General features: G+C 45.1%; 1 protein-coding gene across 1 annotated transcript in view; it reads left to right on the top strand.

Moving 5' to 3' along the window:
* LOC122809792 (carbonic anhydrase 5B, mitochondrial-like) overlaps window positions 1-6,796 on the top strand; it is a 293,296-nt gene that overhangs the window by 216,558 nt on the left and 69,942 nt on the right. The window lies entirely within an intron of this gene.

Genomic DNA, 6,796 nt, shown 5'->3' with positions numbered 1-6,796 from the left:
CAAAACGTTGTTTATTAAACCTTTTTATGTATTCCTCTGTCTTCCAAAATGCAATGAATAGCCATTTAACTTACGGTTATTCCTGCAGCTGTAGTCCCACAAGTGTTGAATTTTGGAGTCTTACACTCTGTGTGTAGCATTTAGTAGTAGTAATAGTATTTTTTGAGCAAGATGACTGCATAAGTAGGTATTAAGTATACTAAAATGGTGCTTATTTTCTGCAAAGGTAACTGTAATCTGCATAGCATATTGGAAATTGTACTGGACCTTTGTTTCTTTCATCTGTTTATTTACTTTGTTGGCTTAGTTGGTCCCACTGGGTAGTGCCCTTTTACAGAAGGGAACCATGGAGATAATCTCCACAACTGTTACACAGTCTGGATAAATGCTTCCAATGGATACTTTGTCCAGTTCCACTCTTAAAACATAAACACATTTATTTAGAATGACCAGTACAAAATATATCAAAAATACATTTACTCACGCTACATGGATTCATTCTTCAGCCCACCTCCCTAACTATTATCTCATCCAAGGATCGCACCCCTTAAACAGTTAAATCGACCTATTCAGATGTTAACATGCAATCTTAAGCCCCCTGTTCTATATTGTTATCTCTTATTAACCTGAACTGTAAAAGATACTATCATTTTCAATATAATATGCCTTTAACCAGACCTGCCATTGAGCTGTCTTTCTGTTTAGTCATCCTCTTATCCCCTTTATTCTTCTGTTTCACCACCTAATAAAAAAATATGCATCAGCTGTACATACATACAGCTGGTTGAGTAAACATTCCCCACAGAGATGGGCACATAATGGGACAACCACCACCCTGACTAACTATGTCAGGTGGCTAATGAAAGATGGGAACAGCTTGTAGACTTCACAATTAGAAGCAAACTTTGTGATATATTGGTAACAAAAGCTTCTAGTGCCTTTTCCAAGTAAATTACAAAGTAACAGAATCCAGAAACATATAGGTTCATAGGTGTGTACCAGGCTAATGGCTCTGGGGCCTTTACAAGCCTAGCCATAGGATTACCCTGACATAATGCCACCTGACCATCGAAAAGAGCCACTGAAGTTATCCCCGGGGTGAATTTTCTGTTTCCCATCCACACATCAAGATTTCTCTTGAAGAGGGTCAGCGAGGTGCTGTGCTTGACATCTTTGGGAAGTCTGTTCCATAGCATGGACAGTCTCTGGGTAATGAACCTGTCCCTCCAGCGTGTACTGTTAATTGTGGTAATGAGGTTAAGGTCTCTGGAGCATGTGGTGCGGGAGGGATTGGGATTTCTTTAGATGAAGCATTTCTAACAGAGCTGGGTCAGACTGGCTTTGTAAGTCAAGCAGAGATTGCCTCTAAGTAGGCGATATGAGACAGAGAATAGTTGGAGTTTTTTTAGTCTGTCCATAATGGGCAAGTGTTTAAGGCCTAGGATCCTCTCTGTGATGTACTTTTGCAACCTCTCCAGTTTTTGCAGGTGTCTAGTGTGGTATATGCCAAATGAGGCATTGTACTCGATGATTGGCTTAATGAGGAAAGAGTAGAGGGAGACAATGACTTTCTTCCTGGATGCAAAACCCTTAGTAATGAGATGTGCCACATAGAAGGACTTTCTGACCACAGTGGCAATGTGGTGATCAAAAGAGAGGTTGCTGTCAACCTGTGTTCCCAGATCTCTTATAACACCTTTTGTGTTCAGTGGACTACCATCAGTGTGGTAATTCATGGGAACTGGGTTTTCCCAAAAGGGATGACACATTTTTTGGCATTGAGCTTAAGGCCATGGTTCTGACACCAGTCGTTGGTCTCAGTGAGGCCATTCTGTAGGATGTCAACATCGCTTGGGGAGTTAATTATAGCACCCAACTTGCAATCGTCTACGAACTTTGTCAGCCAGAGTCCCTTCGTGTTGGCGTGGACTTCAGAGAAGTAGATAAACAGGAGAGGACCCAGGACCAAACCCTGTGGAACTCCACTCATGACTAGTTGGAGTCAGTTACTTTCACACTGTGGGTTCTATCTGTGAGCCAGTTTGGAACCCACCTAGTGATATAGGGGTTGATGCCAAGCTTAGTGAGTTTTTCTATGATTCCTGAGTGTGGAATAGTATCAAAAGCCTTGGCTGGATCAAGGTAGGCTGTATGAACCGCCTTGCCTTCATCCACAGCTCTGGTGACTGACTTAAAGAAGTTGACCAAGTTGAGCAGGCATGATCTACCCTTCACAAAACCAAACTGTGTGGGATCCAGAGTTTGGAAATTCCCTGTATCCTTGTTTATTAGTTCCATGATGATGTGTTCCATAGCTTTGCATATCAGACTCGTCAGGCTTATGGGACGATAGTTCCCAGGGTCTGTAGTCACTCCTCCTTTGTGGAGAGGGATGACTGTAGCAGTGCGCCATTTGGTAGGGACAAAGTCTGAGGTGAGGCTGTGATTGAACAGGGCACACAGGTGAGGTGCCAGTTCACTCTGCAGTTCATGTAGAACACAACCAGGGATATTGTCAGGTCCTATAGAAGCTGTATTCTTGGCCTTGGACAGTGCTGTTTTAACCTGTGCAGCAATAATACTGGGTGCCTGGCAATCTACTGGAATTGTGATAGGTCCTTTGGGAGGGAAGAGAGGGGTAAAGTTGGCACTGACTCTGTCAGCCAGTATACTGGCAGTATCTGTTGGCTCTGTATAGGAAGTACCATTGTGCAGTAGCTTGGAGCAAATCTTGGTATTGCCGTGGAGATTCTTTACATAACTGTAGAAGGCCTTGTGGTTGTCTTTATTATGTGCTGCAATTCTGATGTCCTTCAAGGATGTATCTGCAGTCCTTACAAATGGGTTGTCCTGTCGTCAGGCAGCCCTTCGGTCGGCCGGATTCCAAAGTCTGGGTCTGGCCTCGGCTGGTGTCGCACTTCACCCGATGTCATAGCGGCAGTTCTTCGGGTATAAAGGCATCAGCCGACGCCATTTTCCTCAGTCTTTCTTGCCGCGTGGCGCCCGAAGCAGAAGCTGTTCGCAAGTGCCGGTCGGTCAGAACCAGAGATTACTACTACAAGTACCGAAGACTTCTAAAAAGCTAAGTACCCCGTTGGGGACTCTTTCTTGCCTCAGCCGATGTCAGAAAAAGTGAATAACTGTTTAAATTGTGGGAAACAAATACCTCATAAAGATTTCCACTCTTACTGCTTACCTTGCTTAGGCCCAGACCACGACGTAGCAGCTTGTCTAGCCTGTGCTTTTTTCAACCGACGAACGCTTAGACGTCGGCAGGAATTTGCTGAAGAGTTTTTCGGCTCCGCTTTTGCTTACATTATGCCGTCGGATACTCCGACTACGCAAATTTCTAAAAAACGCAAGGAAAAGGACCGACACTCGCGGTCCACGGTTTCGGCCGAAACCGCGGTTAAGCCAACCGCAAGTGTCTCGGTTTTGGCTGAAACAGAGTCCACGGTTCTTCCTTCGGCCGAAAGCTTGCCACTTACCGAGGCCTCATCCAGCTTGGCTGTATCTGCTACTGAAATCCCACCTGCTCTTGCAGGTTCACAGGATTTATCCGATACTATCCCTTTGGATATCTCTACCCCTGCACGTGGAGCTGCTAGGCCTCCTGCATCCATGTCAATTAAGGCCTTTGCCAGGGCTAAAGCAGCAAAAACTACCAAAACTGTGCCTGCTAAGACCCCCTCTCACAGGCCCAGTTCTAGTTCACAAATGCTTAGTCTAGCAGAGGATCTCATTTCTTTGATCCGGGGATCCCAACCACATCCAGACAGGGCCTCTCACCCTCTTCCAGAGAAGAGGACTAGAGTAGAGCCCCCTGAGCCAGTTTCTTCAGATGGCTCCTCTGATGAATCTGATAATTCAAACCCTCCAGAGGCCCCTTTTTCTCCTTATGAGGACTCTGATGCAGAAGAGTCCATTCCTTCTGCCTCTCCACCTGAGGAATTTTCTTTTGGGGAAACCTTGCATGTAATGAGGGAACAATTTCAATGGCAGGGCCAGGATTTTTCAGACTCTAGGAAAAGGCTTAGAACCTTTTTGCATTTGCCACAGCATAGGCCTTTAGCCATTCCTCCAGTACTTACTGTTGTGGATGATGCTTTTAATGATGTTTGTACTGCTCCTGATTCTCTTCCTCTGGCCCCTGCTAAGCCCGATAGGTACTACAGGGTTCCGGACACGCATTATCATTTGTATTAGGCCCCTTTTGCAGATCCCGAAACTATCTCCCAGGGACCCAAGGCTGTAGCAGCTACCTCTACCAAAAACCCTCCCTCTGAAAGGGAATCTAGGGCCTTAGAGAGATGGGGTAAAAAAGTTTACACTTCTGCTACTCTTTCAGCTAGGGCCTTGAACTGTCAATTCCACATGATTCAGTATCAGGAATTTATGTTAGACCAGTTAATTAAAAAACTGTCCTCGGATGAACCATTAGACAAAAAATCTGTACAGGAAATGGTACATAACATTCAGCAGGTCAGTAATCATTCCTTAAAATGCGGCTATGATGCACTGGAGGCTTCCTTTAGATCAGCCATGACTGGCACAGTGATCAGAAGACATGCATGGTTAAAAGAACAGTCCTTACCAGACCATGTTAAATCAAAGCTCCTAGATGCTCCCATGGATAAGCTTAATTTGTTTGGCTCCCCTGCACAGCAGGTGCTGAAGAAGGTGGAAGAGAAAGCAAAATCTGTCCAGACAGTCAAGGATTTCTTGCAGGTCCAGCCTCCAAGGTTTAGCAGGAACTGGCCTTCCAAGAATTGGTCCTTTCCAGACACCTCCAGAGCTCCGAGAGGCAGGAATAGACGCTCAAGAGGCAGGGGTCAATCCAGAGGTGCCTACAGGGGACGTCAGTGGCAGGCTAACAACCAGCGAGGTACAGCCACAGATCCAGCTACCACCACTTCCACAGGACAATCACAGTGACTTGGCTCTGGCACCGCCTACCAGGGAACAACTAGAGGCACCCTTAGGCGGGAAGCTAGCCTTATTTTCAGTAAACTGGCATTACATCACAGGAGACAAATGGATTTTACAGACAATAGACCAAGGTTACAGGTTTCACTTCCATACTTTACCAAGGAAGAGAGGAATGCCAAACCTACCTCCAAATTAGAAGACAGAAGCTCTAGAACAAATAACTCACTTACTAAGGATGAGAGCTGTAGAAAGGGTACCATCTATGGAACAAGGGCAAGGATTTTATTCCAGACTCTTCCTGGTACCAAGAAAAGAAAACCAATGGAGGCCTATTCTCGACCTGTCCGCTTTAAACACATACCTCATTGTTCCAAAATTCAAAATGCTGACCCTACAGCAGCTTCTTCCCATGCTGGGGAAGGAGTCTTGGCTGGTAACTCTAGATCTCAAGGAGGCATACCTGCACGTCCCCATACGACCAAATTGCAGAAGATACCTCAGATTTCTTGCAGGATCAGAGCATTATCAATTCTCAGCATTGCCCTTTGGCTTATCTACTGCGCCCAGAGTATTCACGAAATGCCTGGCATCAGTAATTGCTCATTGCAGGCTTCAGGGAATTCAAATTTACCCTTACCTGGACGACTGCCTGTTACAAGCGGACAACAAAACAAATTAACAAAAGATTTGCAAAGGGTCATTCATCTACTACAAGCCCTGGGATACACAGTCAATATAAAAAGTCAAGGCTGATACCATCCCAAAGGATAACCTTCTTGGGTGCAGATCTGGACACATCAAAACAAATGGCATTCCTGACAGTAGAAAAACAGGAGCAACTCCCTTTCTACTTCATGGCATTAACAAAGCAGAACCAGCTAACAGCAAGAAAAGTCCTGCAAGCTCTCGGTTACATGGCATCCTGCATAATATTGATTCCACATGCCAGACTACATATGAGAAAGTTACAGTGGTACCTAAGGAATTTATGGTCTCAGCACAAGCACAGCCTAGAAACCCAAATTCCAATAATTCCATGCCTGAAGCAAGAATTCCAATGGTGGGCTCAGGCCTGTCAATCAAACAAGGGCCTGCCCTTCCACAGCACTCAACCAAGCCAGACCATCACAACAGACGCCTAGGCACACATTCGTACCCTCTATGCCGGATGGCAATGGACCTCTGGAATGTGGCACTGAGCTTCAACATTCACTTACAAGCAATTTTTGTGCCAGGAAAAGAAAATATACTAGCAGACATCCTAAGCAGAACTACCACGGATGCCCACGAATGGATGCTGCATCCGGACATCTTCAAAACCATTACAGGGAAATGGGGACTACCAGAAATAGACTTATTTGCATCCCCACACAATCACCAACTGAAAAAATTTTGCACAAGGACGTACCACCCACTTGCTTGGAAAGTGGACTCCCTATCTTTCAGTTGGAAAAACCTGACAGCATATGCATTCCCACCTCTTCCTTTGATGCACAAGGTGCTATTGAAGATCAGAGAAGACCGTCCAAGGATCATCCTGATAGCTCCAGACTGGCCAAAGCAACATTGGTACCCATTACTGAGGAGTATGTCTCGGGAACAATTATGGCCTCTACCCCTAGTTCCCTTGCTGTTAACACAGAACAACTTCAAAACCCTGCATCCAAACCTGAAAACACTGCAGCTGGCTGCCTGGAACATTGCATAAGATCAAATAACCCAGATTTATCTCAAAGAGTTAAAGGCATTATCTTGGAGGCTCGCAGACCCTCAACAAGAAAAAATTATTCAGCAAAATGGAAAAGATATCTCATTTGGAGTACTGCAAAAGGAGAGAATGTGTCACTGGTAAACATAGCTAACATCC

Source organism: Protopterus annectens, chromosome 8.part0, assembly GCF_019279795.1.
Source record: "Protopterus annectens isolate FY-2018-M chromosome 8.part0, PAN1.0, whole genome shotgun sequence".
Classification (NCBI taxonomy): Eukaryota; Metazoa; Chordata; order Ceratodontiformes; family Protopteridae; genus Protopterus; species Protopterus annectens.
Note: the sequence above shows the minus strand (reverse complement) of the source record. Positions and strands in the feature narration are given on the sequence as shown.